Source organism: Pinus tabuliformis, chromosome Q (genome assembly GCF_031772625.1).
Source record: "Pinus tabuliformis cultivar Carrire ecotype Pingquan chromosome Q, CPIR1, whole genome shotgun sequence".
Classification (NCBI taxonomy): Eukaryota; Viridiplantae; Streptophyta; class Pinopsida; order Pinales; family Pinaceae; genus Pinus; species Pinus tabuliformis.
Window position 1 is genome coordinate 910,085,956 of NC_142296.1, and position 19,455 is coordinate 910,105,410.

The 19,455-nt window shown below is 37.5% G+C and overlaps 1 pseudogene across 1 annotated transcript in view; it reads left to right on the forward strand.

Annotated features, from left to right (window-relative positions):
* Positions 1 to 376: 376 nt before the first annotated feature.
* Positions 377 to 19,455, forward strand: part of LOC149222424 (putative nucleoside diphosphate kinase 5) — a 100,302-nt pseudogene continuing 81,223 nt past the window's right edge. The window contains exons 1-4 of the transcript XR_016249429.1: positions 377 to 514; positions 1,021 to 1,129; positions 7,348 to 7,566; positions 8,073 to 8,181. The product of XR_016249429.1 is annotated as a putative nucleoside diphosphate kinase 5 (transcript). The remainder of the gene's footprint in view (positions 515 to 1,020; positions 1,130 to 7,347; positions 7,567 to 8,072; positions 8,182 to 19,455) is intronic.

Sequence of the window (19,455 nt, forward strand, 5' to 3'; positions counted from 1 at the left end):
CAAAAAAATTTCAAAAAAAACCAACTAACTCTTACTATTTGATAATATATGAAATTAATGCTACTGCCTTTACTGGGCGGTTTTAATGTACGTGTGTTCTTATTTTCAGTGTATTTCATGTTGGAAGGACACAAGGACACAGTATTTACATGTAGTTAACTATGATGAAGAATTGCTTTTCCACATTCATGGCATAGCGATGTTGGCTTTGGCATCCAAGCTTTTATTTTGAATGAAATGGCAATGCGTACACAATGTATTATTATTGCATATGGATTTCATACGGCCTTTGCAGATCGCTTTGCTATGGACAAGTGGAGATAACCTTGGCAATGGTGAAGCCAGATGGGTTGATTGGCAACTACACCGAAGAGATTAAGAGGGTGATAGCAGCCACTGGATTTATTATAGCCGCAGAGAAAGTCGTCCAGCTTGATGAGGCTGCTGTGAGAATTTTTTATGCAGAACATTCTCAAAGAGAATTCTTCCCCATTCTTGTGAAATTTATGACCAGGTACCGTGTACGAATTCCATTTCTAATTTCCAACATGATCATGGGTGAAATACTTGGCATGTGCGATCGATGAATTGGTTGCTGGTCATCAAATCAATCCCCACATGCCCTGCCATGTTTATACTTATTCTGGAGTTTCAACCGAGGTTTCATTCACCCAGGGAAACTTCCTTTTGGCGGTTCTCTTGTTATTTAAATTCTTTTCGGCAATCAAGAAAATATGTATATCGTCGATGTTTCATCCAGTCAACCTTACCACGAAAGACTGGGGAAGCCTAGTTACAGAAGTTCCCTCAATATTTGAGGTGTAGGGATGATTCACATAGTGTTGTTTCAGGGGGATTTATGATGTGAGAATGGAATATTAACACGGATGAGATTATTTGTAAATGGATTTCAAATACTAAAATTTTAGAGACTGTAATTGGTGGTAAGACTTGCTTTCTATCAAACTAAACCCTTTGTCTGCAAATATTTTTCATTCCATTCAAATTATTGGATTGCAGTGATCCCGTTCTTACAATGGTACTTGAGAAAGAGGATGCCGTTGCGCTCTGTGGTGTGCATTGATGGGTCAACTGATGCGAACAAAGCAAAGATATCACACGCAAAAAGGTTTTTCTCTGAACCCCTTTTCTTTACTTTTTCTATATTTGATCACTATGATATTGGCTCAGTACAGGCTTTTTCTATTTTACATAAATATTTTATCATGGGCACTGTGGTAACATGCAAAGATGTGTTAGTCTTAATTCTTGTCAAGAGTATTGGATTTGTGGGGGCGTCTGTGAACTTCGGAGATTCAAATAGATTCAAGTTTTAGAGGTTTGGCTTTGGGATAGCGAAAAGGTGGAAGAGACTGTTTGCACTTCAGCCAAGCATGAGAAGCATCAGTGGATTCAAGATAAAGAAGCTTCAGTTCATATCAGTTAAAACTTTTGATCTAGCAGGCCTCTTCTTTCTATTAATTTCAGTGTTGGATTTCGAACTCACTGAAGCTATCACATAAATGTTTATCCCAAAAACTTAAGTGATTAACATAAAATCAACAGATTTCTGGAAGCGCGGCTTTGTTTTGGGTTGCTGACCTTAATTTGGAAAGCTAGAAAAGATAGGTGATTACAATCTTGCATTGCAGTGTTCATTCCCGTTAAATGAAAACATAATCGAATTGTTAAAACAAAACAACCAAGCGCTGAACGATTGTCCATCACAATCTTCATAATACTGGTTGGGTATTTCATTAACTACAAAGTTAGATTAGTTTGTGCTACAAAAGTACTGAGAATCCATCCTTACAAAGTTTTCAACTACCGGCAAACAAGATCTGGACAGTATCTATTCAAAGCGAGTGAATAGTTATTTCCAAACATCTTAAAATTAAGCATTTCTTAGTTTTCTGTACGAAGGAATTTATATTGGCATAAAGCAAGGTTTTTGTTTGGGTTCACTTTTCTCACATAAATATATATTTTTATTAAAAGTTAGGGTGCGGTACCCCTGGTTCCCTGATTTTTAAATTCAAGACAGTTCTAAAACTTTATGTTGATTCTGATTTGTAACTCATATATATATATATGGGGTTGAATGTATACTAGTATAGATTTATCTGAACTCTGGATTTACTAAGGGCTGAGAGGGATCAAATCTTGAGGTGTAAATCTTTTCTCAAGTTTAGCACTAAAAAAGAGGTTTGCATCTTAGAAGATTTGATCCCTCTCGACACTTGGTATATCTGGAGTTAAGATGAATCTATGCTGGTTTATATACGGGAAATACTTATTGTTTTTTACTTTGAAAAAAATGTAACTCACACAAAAGCATGTTTAGCTTTTTTTTTTTGTCGGCCAAAACAATTTCATTAATTCATAAAAAAAGAGCAGTTTACAATCCAAGTACTCCTTGCTCTCCTGGCTTCACTCCGACTTGATTTGTTAGACAGGGGAGCGATACAAAAACATAGTAGATATTTCCATTTTTTACATGAGTTCCAGTGGCAAAAGAGCTAGATGGCCCAAAACACTTGTGAGACTAAAAAACAACCAGCAGATAACATTTCAAGGAGGAGGGTAGTGCATGACCATCATTTGGGGCCCTTGGAGGGCCATGGCCTTCATGGACATGAAAATATATATGTGCCAGCCGAGCTTTGATCTCGTCCAACCTCTCACTGGTGTGACACTGGCTTCGTTGGATGGAAATCAAACGGTCCACGCTATCGCCCTGGATGAATTGGACATCGTTGATGTATGCAGTGGTCTCATTATGGTCCTCATATCTTTGCTAGTAGATGACCTCGAGACTCGCTGAGATGTCCCACAACTAATTTGCTATGGAGGCAAGTGTGGGTGGTTGTTCCACATGGTCCGGAGATTGGGCATGGGCCTGGGATACTTCTCCCTCCAAGCCCACATCCCTTGCCACCTCATCCTCCATTTCCTTTGCTTGGTCAGCTCTCTCCCTGGGTTGGCCTCGAGGGCCTGCTCCTCGCCTAGCTCACCCTTTTTTGCAAAGCATTGCCACCAACTTTCCAACACTCTAGGTCTTCCAGAAAGAAAGAACACCCAATCTATTCGCACAAATATGGCCTCTCCAACCCGCAAGAGAAGGCTCGTCCACCCATAAAATGTTGTGTCCACCACCCCGACCAACACACCTTGCGTATATCAAATTGCCGTCAAACCTTGTAGAGGGGTCCTTTGCATAATCGTTTGTGGATGAGGCCAACACAATGCTGCCTCCTTAGACTCCTAAGACAAAATTTTGATAAAGAACGACCCCCCTAGGAAAGGGACAGAGCCAAAACTACCAGAACCAGACCAGGAATGTAAGGCATAGAATAATTGAAACTAGAAGGAGAACCTTCACTTACCAAAATACCATTTGTGGCTCAGAATCAATGTCCAAGACTGAGAACTTTCCTGTGAATGCTCACTGCCAAAGCTTTGTTCTGTAGCTCAAATTCATTTTGAGAGCACCCCCAAATCCACTCTCCATGATCCCACAATGCCCTAAAATTCACTTAGACAGAAACCACGTTGTAATCATACCCTCCCCCGCTAGATTCCCTCGTTTTTTAGCTAACCAAACCGACGAGCTTGCACATGTGACAAGCCTGTGCATACTTGGGTGAACTGAAACCACTCACCCTCCCTCCCATACCAAGAAGCATACTAATGCTAAGTTTGCCAAGCTGCTGGAATATAAAGCATGTTGCCTTCTCGATGCTTCTGTCCAAGTGGCGCCACTTGGTGTGGCCACCCTCCCACCTTTTGTCTTGCGTCGCCTGTCCAGATTTCGCTTGTCAGGAATCAGAGCCCGTACATCCTGTTCTCCTACCCCCATAGGGTGCATGTTCAGCTATGATATCCATTTACTTAATTTCTATATCTGAAATACCAATTAGTTTTTACTTTGATAAGATTTACCTCACCCATACCAACATCAGGAAACATTTTAGTTTTGAAGTATTTCAATTTCATGCAACATTTTACACGTAATAAGAGTTGACATTTTCATTTTGTAAGTATTCCAATCTCATGCAACATTTTATAGGTAATAAGGGTTGACTTGTGTTTGATCAGTTTCACATTTTGGTAAATAATTTTATATGATTTTTTACATTACAAACAAAACCTAATCTTATATTTTTTGTATAATATGTAGTGAGGGATCAAATCAAAGGAGAATGTGAAAAGGGGTGTTGGTGAGTTTTATAGTTGGGTGAGTTTGTTGTCCCAATGTGAAGGGAGACATAATTTATAGAAAAATAATATTATTTAATTACTAAATTTGTGAACAATCATACCTTACTCATTCACTAAACCAACCTTATATTCTTTTTGTTTTATTGAATTTTTTTTAACACTAAATTTTCTTTTGTGATAAATAATAATAGTTTATATATGTGTTTTTTTTTAAAGTTTAATTGAGCCGACATATTCAATATTATTATTTATTTTTCATTAATTAGCCAACCGACACACACACACACATGTAACATTTTCATGACAACAACACCCTCATATACTGGGCTGTAGAGCGCCTTTTGGCGCAATGATGACTCCAACGGGGGCCATGGATGGACTTAAATGTACATGTAATGTGTAAATGTTTATGTAATAGGGTTGTCCTAAGAATAAAAATGATACATGTGCAATGTGTGAATATGTAGAGATCACGTAGTCATTATTGAGGACATGAGATTTGGATGTATGAATGTATTTAAATATTTGGAGGATATTTTCCTATTATTTAAGGAGTTATTGTGTAATTTGTATTTTTTTATTTATCTTGGAGTTGTACTCATATTCACATTATGTACATGGTGTGTACTTCTAGTTTTTTATGATATTTTGAGAATTTAGATCATAACATTTGGTACTAGAGCTATAATTGTGGGGTTTTGTTGTTTCAAATGAGTCATCTTGGTATTTTCACTATAATTTGTTTTTTGAAAGCTTTAGACAAAATTATTTTAAAAAGATTGGGGAGAAATATCATGTATAGGTGGTAAAAATTTTAGGTTCTTGTTCATTATAATTTCAATTGTGTAATTAACTTCAAACGAGTCATTTAGGGAAATTTGAGTCATCTTGGCATTTTCACTATATATATTTTTTTGAAATCTTTATAATTGACTACAAGTCATATAATTGTTATAGGACGAGTAATTAAACATTTATTTTTATTAGTAAAATTATGTTTCCAAAAAGATACATTTATTTTTATTAGTAAAATTATGTTTCCAAAAAGATACGCTAAATTAGCATGGTGAAAGATTAAAAAAAAAATATGAATATGAATTTTATATATATCGTTGTCACAATTTTGTTTAGAAAATTATTTTTCACCTCGGACTATGTTACTTTTTACATGTATACAGATATATTTAAAAAAATGTTTTTGAAATCTTGAATATAATCTAATTTCTATTTGTTAGCTTTGAAGCCCAACTCATAAATTTATGAAACACTATTTCGATGTTAACTGAATTATACATTATAATATTCTATTACTGTCATACTTTTATGTCACTATAAATGAAAAATTGGAGCAATACGACAATAGCCAAAAAAATTTACATTCGATACGGTGCAAACAAACAAATTTCTTGAAGGTGCAAAAATATATTTTTGGATCGAGGAGCTCCACTCCAATAGAATATCACATGGTTTGCAATTTTCAAGCAAGGAGCGATGTGTCACATAGACAAAAAGTTTGAGGAGATGTAATATTTGCAAGGGAAATAAACATTATACTCTATGATGTGTCATAACAAAGAAAAATTTGGATCAATGTGATATGTGCCAAAAGCATTTTAGGTGCTCTACACACACTTGTCTTTATGCACCCCCTTTAAAAATGATATGTACTTTATGTATTATATGAATCAACACTTTGGTGTGGTGCACTATGTTATAGAGATAAAAAGTTTGACGAGATGTGATGTATTGCAAGGGAGTTTTTTTTAGAAAATTTCCCTTTGTTGCTATAAAGAAAAGTTTGAGAAAGTGCAATCTGTTGCACTGAAAAAGATTTTGACATGATGTAATATGTTGTGAGAAAGGAAGGTTTTGAGAGATTTGACATGTTATGATGTTGCAGGAAATGAAACTTATACACAATGTACTATTCCACACAAAATAAACTTTTATGCGGACAACGTTTCTAGCCATGAATGATGTCAAGACCTAAGAAATTTATTTTTATATGTGGCATGTTCTACTAAAACAAAACTTTTATGCCGACAAAGTTTCTAACCATGAATGATGTCAAGACCCTAAAAAAAATTTATTTTTATAACATATTCTGCCAAAACTTTAAATACATAAAATACAATTCCTTAATAACAAAATCTTATTAAATCGATATATCTCATACAATTACCATATTTTAATTTACTCAATCAGTTTTAAAAATAAACTTTCTCAAACATTTACATCTTATAACCATGAACATTTACGCCTTCCCAAATAATTACTAATTACTTTATACACCTCTAAAAAAAATAGTAACCCCTCCAACACATTAATAGAAACTCATTAATGAAAAGATGAAAAACAAAAAGCACAACGCTCCTGAAGTCCAAACTCTTGGCATAATCTCAAATAAAAATATATCATCTGAAATTTGATTTGAAGGCAAGGAAATTAGTGTAAATGGAGACAGAAGTTCCATAAGTGAAGTGCAGCTGATTAACAGACGCCCGCAGACAAGACTCAAATTTTGACTATCCCGTATCATATTGTCTGCATTCTGGGTTCAGTCAAGTTGCTTGTCGGAGAGGTTTCCACCACTAGATGGGGAAGGCACTAACACTATCCATTTATGGTGCATTTGTTCAATTTTTATGGGTTTAGTGTGATTTGTTCAATTTTTTAGTGGGGTATTATTTAAACTGTTTTTTTTGATTTTATATGGATTTAAATTGTGAAATTTTTTAAAGCTATTAAATTATGTAAAGGTTTTAATTAAATTTGTGATTTCAATAAATCTGAATTTTAAAAAAATTAGATCCAAAAAACCTTAAAAACTTCCAAAAAATTTCAAAAAAAACCAACTAACTCTTACTATTTGATAATATATGAAATTAATGCTACTGCCTTTACTGGGCGGTTTTAATGTACGTGTGTTCTTATTTTCAGTGTATTTCATGTTGGAAGGACACAAGGACACAGTATTTACATGTAGTTAACTATGATGAAGAATTGCTTTTCCACATTCATGGCATAGCGATGTTGGCTTTGGCATCCAAGCTTTTATTTTGAATGAAATGGCAATGCGTACACAATGTATTATTATTGCATATGGATTTCATACGGCCTTTGCAGATCGCTTTGCTATGGACAAGTGGAGATAACCTTGGCAATGGTGAAGCCAGATGGGTTGATTGGCAACTACACCGAAGAGATTAAGAGGGTGATAGCAGCCACTGGATTTATTATAGCCGCAGAGAAAGTCGTCCAGCTTGATGAGGCTGCTGTGAGAATTTTTTATGCAGAACATTCTCAAAGAGAATTCTTCCCCATTCTTGTGAAATTTATGACCAGGTACCGTGTACGAATTCCATTTCTAATTTCCAACATGATCATGGGTGAAATACTTGGCATGTGCGATCGATGAATTGGTTGCTGGTCATCAAATCAATCCCCACATGCCCTGCCATGTTTATACTTATTCTGGAGTTTCAACCGAGGTTTCATTCACCCAGGGAAACTTCCTTTTGGCGGTTCTCTTGTTATTTAAATTCTTTTCGGCAATCAAGAAAATATGTATATCGTCGATGTTTCATCCAGTCAACCTTACCACGAAAGACTGGGGAAGCCTAGTTACAGAAGTTCCCTCAATATTTGAGGTGTAGGGATGATTCACATAGTGTTGTTTCAGGGGGATTTATGATGTGAGAATGGAATATTAACACGGATGAGATTATTTGTAAATGGATTTCAAATACTAAAATTTTAGAGACTGTAATTGGTGGTAAGACTTGCTTTCTATCAAACTAAACCCTTTGTCTGCAAATATTTTTCATTCCATTCAAATTATTGGATTGCAGTGATCCCGTTCTTACAATGGTACTTGAGAAAGAGGATGCCGTTGCGCTCTGTGGTGTGCATTGATGGGTCAACTGATGCGAACAAAGCAAAGATATCACACGCAAAAAGGTTTTTCTCTGAACCCCTTTTCTTTACTTTTTCTATATTTGATCACTATGATATTGGCTCAGTACAGGCTTTTTCTATTTTACATAAATATTTTATCATGGGCACTGTGGTAACATGCAAAGATGTGTTAGTCTTAATTCTTGTCAAGAGTATTGGATTTGTGGGGGCGTCTGTGAACTTCGGAGATTCAAATAGATTCAAGTTTTAGAGGTTTGGCTTTGGGATAGCGAAAAGGTGGAAGAGACTGTTTGCACTTCAGCCAAGCATGAGAAGCATCAGTGGATTCAAGATAAAGAAGCTTCAGTTCATATCAGTTAAAACTTTTGATCTAGCAGGCCTCTTCTTTCTATTAATTTCAGTGTTGGATTTCGAACTCACTGAAGCTATCACATAAATGTTTATCCCAAAAACTTAAGTGATTAACATAAAATCAACAGATTTCTGGAAGCGCGGCTTTGTTTTGGGTTGCTGACCTTAATTTGGAAAGCTAGAAAAGATAGGTGATTACAATCTTGCATTGCAGTGTTCATTCCCGTTAAATGAAAACATAATCGAATTGTTAAAACAAAACAACCAAGCGCTGAACGATTGTCCATCACAATCTTCATAATACTGGTTGGGTATTTCATTAACTACAAAGTTAGATTAGTTTGTGCTACAAAAGTACTGAGAATCCATCCTTACAAAGTTTTCAACTACCGGCAAACAAGATCTGGACAGTATCTATTCAAAGCGAGTGAATAGTTATTTCCAAACATCTTAAAATTAAGCATTTCTTAGTTTTCTGTACGAAGGAATTTATATTGGCATAAAGCAAGGTTTTTGTTTGGGTTCACTTTTCTCACATAAATATATATTTTTATTAAAAGTTAGGGTGCGGTACCCCTGGTTCCCTGATTTTTAAATTCAAGACAGTTCTAAAACTTTATGTTGATTCTGATTTGTAACTCATATATATATATATGGGGTTGAATGTATACTAGTATAGATTTATCTGAACTCTGGATTTACTAAGGGCTGAGAGGGATCAAATCTTGAGGTGTAAATCTTTTCTCAAGTTTAGCACTAAAAAAGAGGTTTGCATCTTAGAAGATTTGATCCCTCTCGACACTTGGTATATCTGGAGTTAAGATGAATCTATGCTGGTTTATATACGGGAAATACTTATTGTTTTTTACTTTGAAAAAAATGTAACTCACACAAAAGCATGTTTAGCTTTTTTTTTTTGTCGGCCAAAACAATTTCATTAATTCATAAAAAAAGAGCAGTTTACAATCCAAGTACTCCTTGCTCTCCTGGCTTCACTCCGACTTGATTTGTTAGACAGGGGAGCGATACAAAAACATAGTAGATATTTCCATTTTTTACATGAGTTCCAGTGGCAAAAGAGCTAGATGGCCCAAAACACTTGTGAGACTAAAAAACAACCAGCAGATAACATTTCAAGGAGGAGGGTAGTGCATGACCATCATTTGGGGCCCTTGGAGGGCCATGGCCTTCATGGACATGAAAATATATATGTGCCAGCCGAGCTTTGATCTCGTCCAACCTCTCACTGGTGTGACACTGGCTTCGTTGGATGGAAATCAAACGGTCCACGCTATCGCCCTGGATGAATTGGACATCGTTGATGTATGCAGTGGTCTCATTATGGTCCTCATATCTTTGCTAGTAGATGACCTCGAGACTCGCTGAGATGTCCCACAACTAATTTGCTATGGAGGCAAGTGTGGGTGGTTGTTCCACATGGTCCGGAGATTGGGCATGGGCCTGGGATACTTCTCCCTCCAAGCCCACATCCCTTGCCACCTCATCCTCCATTTCCTTTGCTTGGTCAGCTCTCTCCCTGGGTTGGCCTCGAGGGCCTGCTCCTCGCCTAGCTCACCCTTTTTTGCAAAGCATTGCCACCAACTTTCCAACACTCGAGGTCTTCCAGAAAGAAAGAACACCCAATCTATTCGCACAAATATGGCCTCTCCAACCCGCAAGAGAAGGCTCGTCCACCCATAAAATGTTGTGTCCACCACCCCGACCAACACACCTTGCGTATATCAAATTGCCGTCAAACCTTGTAGAGGGGTCCTTTGCATAATCGTTTGTGGATGAGGCCAACACAATGCTGCCTCCTTAGACTCCTAAGACAAAATTTTGATAAAGAACGACCCCCCTAGGAAAGGGACAGAGCCAAAACTACCAGAACCAGACCAGGAATGTAAGGCATAGAATAATTGAAACTAGAAGGAGAACCTTCACTTACCAAAATACCATTTGTGGCTCAGAATCAATGTCCAAGACCGAGAACTTTCTTGTGAATGCTCACTGCCAAAGCTTTGTTCTGTAGCTCAAATTCATTTTGAGAGCACCCCCAATTCCACTCTCCAAGATCCCACAATGCCCTAAAATTCACTTAGACAGAAACCACGTTGTAATCATACCCTCCCCCGCTAGATTCCCTCGTTTTTTAGCTAACCAAACCGACGAGCTTGCACATGTGACAAGCCTGTGCATACTTGGGTGAACTGAAACCACTCACCCTCCCTCCCATACCAAGAAGCATACTAATGCTAAGTTTGCCAAGCTGCTGGAATATAAAGCATGTTGCCTTCTCGATGCTTCTGTCCAAGTGGCGCCACTTGGTGTGGCCACCCTCCCACCTTTTGTCTTGCGTCGCCTGTCCAGATTTCGCTTGTCGGGAATCAGAGCCCGTACATCCTGTTCTCCTACCCCCATAGGGTGCATGTTCAGCTATGATATCCATTTACTTAATTTCTATATCTGAAATACCAATTAGTTTTTACTTTGATAAGATTTACCTCACCCATACCAACATCAGGAAACATTTTAGTTTTGAAGTATTTCAATTTCATGCAACATTTTACACGTAATAAGAGTTGACATTTTCATTTTGTAAGTATTCCAATCTCATGCAACATTTTATAGGTAATAAGCGTTGACTTGTGTTTGATCAGTTTCACATTTTGGTAAATAATTTTATATGATTTTTTACATTACAAACAAAACCTAATCTTATATTTTTTGTATAATGCGTAGTGAGGGATCAAATCAAAGGAGAATGTGAAAAGGGGTGTTGGTGAGTTTTATAGTTGGGTGAGTTTGTTGTCCCAATGTGAAGGGAGACATAATTTATAGAAAAATATTCTTATTTAATTACTAAATTTGTGAACAATCATACCTTACTCATTCACTAAACCAACCTTATATTCTTTTTGTTTTATTGAATTTTTTTAACACTAAATTTTCTTTTGTGATAAATAATAATAGTTTATATATGTGTTTTTTTTTAAAGTTTAATTGAGCCGACATATTCAATATTATTATTTATTTTTCATTAATTAGCCAACCGACACACACACACATGTAACATTTTCATGACAACAACACCCTCATATACTGGGTTGTAGAGCGCCTTTTGGCGCAATGATGACTCCAACGGGGGCCATGGATGGACTTAAATGTACATGTAATGCGTAAATGTTTATGTAATAGGGTTGTCCTAAGAATAAAAAGGATACATGTGCAATGTGTGAATATGTAGAGATCACGTAGTCATTATTGAGGACATGAGATTTGGATGTATGAATGTATTTAAATATTTGGAGGATATTTTCCTATTATTTAAGGAGTTATTGTGTAATTTGTATTTTTTTATCTATCTTGGAGTTGTACTCATATTCACATTATATACATGGTGTGTACTTCTAGTTTTTTATGGTATTTTGAGAATTTAGATCATAACATTTGGTACTAGAGCTATAATTGTGGGGTTTTGTTGTTTCAAATGAGTCATCTTGGTATTTTCACTATAATTTGTTTTTTGAAAGCTTTAGACAAAATTATTTTAAAAAGATTGGGGAGAAATATCATGTATAGGTGGTAAAAATTTTAGGTTCTTGTTCATTATAATTTCAATTGTGTAATTAACTTCAAACGAGTCATTTAGGGAAATTTGAGTCATCTTGGCATTTTCACTATATATATTTTTTTGAAATCTTTAGAAAAAATTATTTTAAAAAGATTGGGGAGAAATATCATGGTATAGGTGGTAAAAAATTTAGGTTCTTGTTCATTATAATTTCAGTTCTGTAATTAACTTCAAACGAGTCATTTAGGGAAATTTGCTATAAGTGTTTTTTTTTTGTTAAATGTGAAGACTTAGACAATGAATTATTGAGGAGACTGAAGAAAAATATTAGAGTACAAGTGATAAAAAATTTAGGTTTTGGTTCATTATATTTTTTTAGATATACCCTGTGGAAGTTTGGGTATGTGACTAATCTAGAAATAAGTTTCAAATGAGTCATCTTGGTATGTTCATTGTAACCTTTTTCCAGAGAAGTTTTAGAGTGTGAATTTTTTGATGTATGAGGAGACATATTGAAGTACCTAAGGTAAAAATTTTAGAAGTAGATTTGAGAAGGTGGACACATGACATGCTCTACAAATTTTCTCTTGGGAAGCAACAAAAAATCAACAAGTTTTTGGAAAGTTACCATAACTTTCACTTAACACGTCAAATTTTGGTTAAACCCATGGAATTGCAGAGAAGACATATTAGAGTACTATAAGTTGAAATTGCAGACTCAGAAGGATTGAAATTGTATACACTAGAATAAAAGTTGACTAGAATGACATAATTGAGAATATACTTTTAAAATGTATGTTAACTTAAAACTATCATAGACCTTGTAAGAGGATTTGTGCAAAAACCCTAATAAGATTTGTACAAAACCCTAATAAGCCACCACTATCATTCCTGGCACTGCGTCAATATTCAACCATAGTTTGTGCCATAGGGGGGAGCAAAGCTCCCTCCTACACCAAAGTTGTAGTAGGGGACAATCACCCCAAACAATTAGTAGCTCTTGTGAACTAGGGAACCTCAAACCCTCAAGCAACTGCTAAAGAAATTAATTCAAGCTAACAAAAACTATAGAAATTTAAGCAAAAACTGGCTGAAGAATCCTAATATGTTGCTTACCGAAAGCAACAATAGGTCCAAAGGTTAAAGTCCACTCAAGTCGTATTGGGGAGTAAATCCAATATATGAAATATCATACCTCACAGGCAAATTTCATGGCATTTGGCCATCGGAGAAAGCCATCTCTCTTAGTGGATCCAATAAAAAACGAAGCCAAAAGGCCATATCAAGCTAGAACTTTGAGTTAAAGGTTTCTTCACCATTATCTTTGTCAACAATAAGGACCATATGAAAAAATTTGAAAATGACCAATATTTATTCAATTATGTGGGGCTTTACTTATGGTTTTGGACAAAGAGATTTGTCCCTAATATACAAACATTTTATTGGAAAATCAAAATAATTATATTAGGGTTTGATTCTCCTTTCTTGATAATTACTTGTGAGTGTGTTGGCTTCTTTTACTTCTTTATTATCTTATCTTTCATCAAGAAATTACCATATTATGTGTGTATGAAGATCATAAAACAAGAGACACAAGATATAGGCACATGCCAGGGCAAACCCCCCTCAAGGGAAAAACCCAATTAAGACAACTTTCAATAGTATTCTTTGAGACTCTTCACCCTGGACTAGGACCAGAACTTCCCTCCACACCAAGTAAGCCTTCTAGATCTTTAATCCCTTCCAGCAACTTCGATTAGGAAGCAACTTCCAGCAACAATGAAACTTAGGAGACTTCGATCTCTGTTAAAAATTGGCAACTAGGGCAAAACTTCATGTGGGTCATCTTATTCATGGTTGACAATATTTTTATTATATTCCTCTCGTTGAGAGGTGTAGGATTGATATAAAGATCATCTGATTTCGATAAGTATTCATGGAGATATCGACTGCCCTATTTTGACGCTGGAAGTTGCCGAAACTGAAGCTGCAACTGCAGAAGTAAAGTTTGATTTGCGTGGACTAGAAGATCTCCTCATCTGAACTACGTTGTAGGTTCATTTGAACCTCCTCTGGAAGCTGCAACTTTTGGTGGTGGAATCAAGCCGATTCGACGGTCGGTTTTCGTCTGCCTTATTTTGATGATGAAGCCGCTAATGCTGATGCTGCCGATCTAGGGTTTGCTACTGCTGATATGGATTAGATTTATTGTACTAATTCTCTCTACTGAATTATTGAAGATAAAAGAAGATTTGATCAAAAGGTTTGCCCACACATTGTGGGGTTTGTCCCTGGCTAGCCGCTACGTCTTGTGTCTCTTGTCTTGGCTTGTTTTCTATCGATCGTTTAATGTTCTATCTGCACTTTACTTTATGTACATGTGGTTGCTAATATGTGGAATATAATAAGGAAAAGAAGTAAACTATTATAAGCATAGAAAATACCATAACTTAACATGGTATCAGAGCTGAGGTGAAGACAAAGCCCGAGCAAGAGCAAGAGCAATCACTGAAGAGAAGATTGGCAAGGCTATCCTAAAAGAACGACGAGGTCCTCAACACTCTTTCCTGCCAAAGACAAGCTTCGTGAGAAAGCTGACTATCACGGATGGAAGATGTCTATTGATCTAACCCTTGAGGATCAAGGAGTGTTGGATCATGTGAGAGGCAATATTGTTGAGCCTCCATCAAATGCCTCCTGCTGCTACGAACAAATGGAAGAACGAAGAAATTAAAGTGAAGAAGATCATCCGAGACTCTATCGACAAGTGCTTGGTGGCCTACATCTCTGAACTAGACACCTCCAAGGAAATCTACGATAGACTGGTGAGTTTATTTAAAGTTAATGATGCAAATCAATTTTTTTTTCTTAGAAATAAGCTGAGGGAAATCAAGAAGGGTAAAGATGAGAGTATGCAAGCATACTTCTTAAGAATCACCGAGATCAAGAACGATCTCCTATCTATTGGGGAGACTATTATTGACAGAGAAATGGCACTCACAATTCTTGGAGGATTACCATCCGAATGGTACGTGTTTAGGACTACTCTTCTGAAAAATAATGTAATCCCTGGTTTTGAGGAATTAATGGCTAGATGCATTCAAGAAGAAACAAGGGTAGAGCAAGAAATGCCCTTGCCTAAAGGTCCTCCTGCTGCTTTTTCTTCTCATGCTAAGAAAAGAAATAATTCTAGGTCTAAATCGAAAAAAAAGCCTGGACCTAAGGGTGGAAGAAAAGGACGATGTTTCATTTGCAATAAAGCAGGTCACTATGCAAGGGAATGTCCTGATAGAAAGGACTCTCACCGTGATGATGATCAAAATCCCTCTCATGGTAATCAAAGGAATGGAAAATTCAACAACAACGGTAAAAGGAATGTTGGAAATCAAGGAAGAGGGAAACCATTCAAGAAGGCTAGAAATTCCAAGTATGAATCTAACACTGTTGACAATAAGCAGGCTGAATATTATCTACTAGTTGCTCTATCTACCTCTGCTCCTTCGAACTCAATGGGAATTTGGCTCATTGATAGTGGTGCCTCAAGACACTTCACTAGTTACAAAGAAGTACTCCATAATCTGGTAGAGAATGAAACTAACCTAGAAATTGTCCTTGGAGATGACACGAAATACCCCGTGAAAGGTGTAGGCAATGTTTCTCTCAAATTGAATCAAGGTAATACGATTCACTTACAAGATGTATTATATGTACCTGATCTCAAAAAGAACCTGGTATCCATCTCGACAATGGAAGACAAAGGCTACAAGGTAACCTTCAGCGATGGCAAGGTACGTATATGGAAAAATAATGTTAAATATGCTTTCACTCTTGGGTTTCGAGTTGATTCTTTATATCAGGTCGGTGGAAGTTCGCTAGGTGTCATGTCTTGTGACACAACTCTTCAGTCCGAACTTTGGCATCGAAGGTTTTCCCACCTTCATTACAAAGCTCTACCCGATGTAAGACAGATGGTAACAGGGATGCCCGAATTCCAAGTAGAAAAAGAAGGTGTATGTCCAGGATGTGCCGAAGGAAAGCTCAAAAGGGGACCATTCCCTTCAAGTCAAAGCAAGACCTCCGATATATTACAACTAGTTCACTCAGACATATCTGGTATGATGCCTGTGAACTCCTTGGGAGGATATTCATATTATCTTACTTTTACAGACGACTATTCTTGAAAGACCCGGATATACTTCTTGAAAAAGAAGGATGAAGTGTTCTCTTGGTTTCGACACTTCAAAGCCTTGATCGAGAATCAAACCGAAAAGAAGATCAAGATCTTAAGAACAGATAATGGGACTGAATATGAATCTAATGAGTTCCATGATTTTTGTAAAGAGGCTGGCATCAAGAGGGAGACTACTGCACCATATACTCCTGAACAGAATGGTGTGGCGAAAAGGAAGAGCCGCACGATTATGGAAGCTGTCCGAGCCATGCTACATGATCAAAGACTTCCGAAGTTTCTATGGGTTGAAGCTGCAAACACTGCCGGATATGTACAAAATCGATGCCCTCATCAAGCATTGGGTTCCAAGACTCCTGAAGAAAAAGTTCACTGGTAAGAAACCTGATGTTTCTCATTTTAGAATTATTGGAAGCCCTTTATATTTTCATGTGCCGAAAGAGAAAAGAAATAAATTGGGTGCATCTGGAAAGAAGGGAATTTTCAGGGGCTATGGTGAAAATACTAAAGGCTATAGAATCTATGCAGCCGGTCAAAAGGAAGTCATAATTAGTCATGATGTCAACTTTGACGAAGATATGGCTCTCAGCAAGGTGAACAATCTTCCGACTTTGAGGAGCTCTCAAGAAGATGACACCAGGGAACTGAAAGAAAAGGATGATGAATCAATGCCTGATGTAGAAGAACCCATGGATCCGATTGATCCTGCTCCACATGAGCCTTCCTCTTCTAGGAAGAGGCCTTCATGGCTTAGGGGGCTACTTGATGATGCTGAAGGACATGTTGCACCCCGAGGAACCTTTCGTGAAAGTAAGAAACCTAATAGGTATCAGGGATACCTGACCATCATGAGCACGATCATACAAAATGAGCCTTCATCATTCTCAGATGCCGTCAAGCATCAAGTATGGAAGGATGCTATGACCGAAGAATATGAGTCTATCATGAAGAATGATGTCTGGGAAGTAGTTCCCAGACCCCAGGACAAGACAATTGTTACTTCCAAATGGCTTTACAAGATAAAGCATGCAACAGATGGAAGTACAGAAAATGTTAAGTTATGGTATGTTCTATGCTTATAACAATTTACTTCTTTTCCTTATTATATTCCACAGATTAGCAATCACATGTAAATAAAGTAAACTGCAGATAGAACATTAAACGATCGATAGAAAACAAGCCAAGACAAGAGACACAAGATGTGGCGGCTAGCCAGGGACAAACCCCACAATGTGTGGGGAAACCCTTTGATCAAAGCTTCTTTTATCTTCAATAATTCAATAGAGAGAAATAGTACAATAAATCTGATTCATATCAGCAGTAGCAAACCCTAGATCAGCAACGTCAACATTAGCGGCTTCATCATCAAACTAGAGCAGACGATATCTCACAAACTGACCGTCAGATCGGTTTGATTCCACCACCAAAAGTTGAGCCTTCCAGAGGAGGTTTAGATGAACCTACAACGTAGTTCAGATTAGGAGATCTTCTAGTCCACGCAGGTCAAACTTTACTTCTGCAGTTGCAGCTTCAGTTTTGGCAGCTTCCGGCTTCAAACTAGGGCAGTCGATATCTTGCAAACCGTCCGTCGGATTGACTTGATTCCACGACCAAAAGTTGTGGCTTTCAAAGGAGGTTTAGAATAACCTACAACACAGTTCAGATGAGGAGATATTCTAGTCCATGTAGGTTAATCTTTACTTCTGCAGTTGCAACTTCAGTTTCAGCAGCTTTCGACTTCACATGTGTGAGGGAGAGACCCTTTTCTGCGCAGTAGAGAAGAGAATATTTTCTGCGCAGTAGAGAGAGAGAGATGTGATGAGATGAGTGAGTCCAAATGAGGAAAAGTCCTCCTGTATTTATACACAATGTTAGTGTTTGAATAGATGCGACTGTTGGGCTTCTGAGCCTACATGAGTTGTAGGTCGGCTTGCTAATAATTCCATAATCAAAATAAATTCATATCTCCATGAATACTTATCGGAATTGGATGATATTTATATCAATCCTACACCTCTCGATGAGAGGAATCTAATAAAAAGATTATCAGCCATGAATAAGATGACCCACATGAAGTTTTGCCCTAGTTTCCAATTTAACACTCCCTCTCAACTAGGGAGAACTTCATCTGCAATCTGTCTATCGGTCGTTACTATTCATCCATCAAATGCATTGTGCTGTACAGCCTGACCCTTGCCCTGCTTTGCTCTATTCTTCCTATTCTACCTTGTCTTGTTCTGCCGTGTACTGATCTGTATGACTTTGCTCTTGTTATGCTCTGCTATGCTTTTGTTCTGTTCTGCTCTGCTTTTGTCCGAATTATGAAGAAGAAGAAATGATCGAGGATGTATCATACTGACTCAAAGTCAGTCTCAGAGTATGTACCACTGGTCGCAGACTAGTCTCAACCAAACCGAAGTCAGTGTCATAATGAGTACAACTCCACTGGTCCCAGACCAGTATCATCCTCCACTGAGTCAAAGTCAGTCTCAAAGTGTGTACCGCTGGTCCCAGACCAGTCTCAACCGACCCGAAGTCAGCTTCATAATATGTACCACTCCTACCACTGGTCCCAAACCAGTATCACAGGTACTTCCCATGAGTCCCATACTGCATGGGTAGGATGCCTTGACATGAGAACTAATCAATCCTGTCCTCACAGGAGAACACATCAATCCTGCTACAATCGCCATGGAGAACACATCAATCCAAGCCTCACAGGAGAACACATCAATCCTGCTACAATCGCCATGGAGAACACATCAATCCAGGCCTCACAGGAGAACACATCAATCCTGCTACAATCGCCATGGAGAACACATCAATCCAGGCCTCACAGGGAAACACATCAATCCTGCTACAATCGCCATGGAGAACACATCAATCCAGGCCTCACAGGAGAACTAATCATCCTGCTACATAGGAGAGCAAATCATCCTGTTCCACAAGAGAGCGAATAATCTTGTCCCAAAAGAGAGCGAATCATCTTGTTCCAATGCGCACCACCAGGGGAGGGTGAGTCACCCTGTGGTCGTATGTTGCTCCAGTAAGAACCGCAAGCCCTCAAAGCTCCCAGAGCTCAATGTATGCAACATGCAGGATCCTTGTACAAGGGTTTCTTGATGACTCCAAGTCGTTTGGGAAAATCACAGATTAGATCTTTCCTCAAGGATTTGACAAGGTGTGTCGACCTGTACATCAT